Source organism: Egretta garzetta, unplaced genomic scaffold (genome assembly GCF_000687185.1).
Source record: "Egretta garzetta isolate BGI_Z169 unplaced genomic scaffold, ASM68718v1 scaffold571, whole genome shotgun sequence".
Classification (NCBI taxonomy): Eukaryota; Metazoa; Chordata; class Aves; order Pelecaniformes; family Ardeidae; genus Egretta; species Egretta garzetta.
In genome coordinates, this window is record NW_009258622.1 from 111,124 (window position 1) to 112,812 (window position 1,689).

The following is a 1,689-nucleotide window of genomic DNA, read 5'->3' on the forward strand; positions in this document are numbered from 1 at the left end:
ACCGTGTTGATTGATCCGGACTCGTGCTGCTTCCTCGCAGCCGCTGCCAAAGGGCCGGCTTATCTCCCCGCCGCCAAGCTGGGCTTTGGGCCCCGCGCAGGCGAACGCGCCAGTGGCCGGGGTGCTGGCAGCCCTCACCCCTGCCCTTCGTCTGAAAACACATTCTGGGGCTGAGCTATCTTTTTTATCCCCCCCCTTCTGTTGTTGTTAACTGCTTCATCGCGACATCCGAGTCTTTTGTTCCCTTCCAAACAAGACCTCGCTTTACTTTCAAGTCCCAAGCCCAGACCAGGCTCGCAGCGGGGAAGGAGGAAATCCACATTCAAAAACACGTCGACACCCCAGGAAATCATTCCTTGGGACATTGTAAATAAAGCGCACAAAGCCAGCGAGCCGGGGGCTGTGACCCCGCTGTCCCAACCACCGCTCCACCCCGACGCGCGGCTGCCCCGGGGACGCCTCGGGACACCTCGCCCGGCCACCCCTCTCCCCCAAGCCTTCGTTAAGCCTGAAAAAGGAGGAAAGCAGACGCCGCGAATCTCTTTCCTTGGCGAGGACTCCAGCAGCTGTAGCAGGCAGGGCCATCGTTAAGCCGAGGGGAAGTGGGGGCAGCGGGAGCCCTGCGTGCTGCAGGCAGGAGCCCGTTCTCCTCCATCCCCTCCGTGCCCGCGCTGCTCACGGCGCCTTCCCCAAACGTCAGCAGCCCCATGGGGGCTGGTGCTGAGGCCCCGCCGAGGCCCCAGAGGAAATGCGCCGCTTTGCGGGCGATTTCTCTCCCCTTCCAGGGCAAATTGCTGCCTTTTACTGCTCCGACCTTGGATTCTGAGCAGCAGAGGCCAGGGCCGCTGAAGCGGTGAAGCCGATGCCAGCAGCTCGGCCGTTCCCTGCTCCTTCCCTCGCAGACGCATCACCGCCGCTCCCTGGCGCGGTCCCAGGCTCCCCTGCCAGCACCGGCAACGCCCCGGCGCTGGCCCTGGGACCAGTGAGCCGTGCACGAGAAAACAGCTCAGCCTGCTCGGTCGAGACTCGGGGCTCTCGGGCACGAAGGACGCACAGTTTTCCCCTTGATTTCCCCAAGCGAGATAAGCTGGAGATAGCAGGGAAAAAATAATTCCACTTACCTGCTGCCTGCGGCACGGGGGAGGCAGGAGGAGCCCGGCCCTGGGCGTCCGGACAAAGCTGCTAAAGCAAATCCCAACCCGCAGGAGCCCACCCCTCAGGGGCAGCCCCGCACCCCCCGCCTGAGCCCAGCCCGGCAGGGGGGAACGGGGCAGCATCGGGGTCCTCCTCACCCACTGGGTCTCATTCAGGCAAAACTGAGAGGGTGGGAGCTCCTCCGTGGAGGGGCAGAGGGGAGGGAGGCGAGCAGCAGCGCGCAGGCGAGAGCCCGCTGGCCCCGAACCCCCGTACTAAGCTACCCCGAGCATTTTGTGTCCCGCTCAAACCCCCGCACCGGGCTGGGGGAAGCGCAGCGCCAACCACCCCAACTCCCATCCCGCCCCGAAGGAGGCCAGCAGCCAGAGCAGGCACCCAAGCCGCCCCCCAAAGGGTCCCCAATAACCTACTTCATAAATACGATATTGTAACACCTCCCCCCGCCCCCAGCCAGGTCCCTCCCTCTTCTGGGTGAGGGCAAAGAGGAGGGGGCTCTACAGCCCCCCGCCCTCGCACAGACCCTCGCCCCAGGAC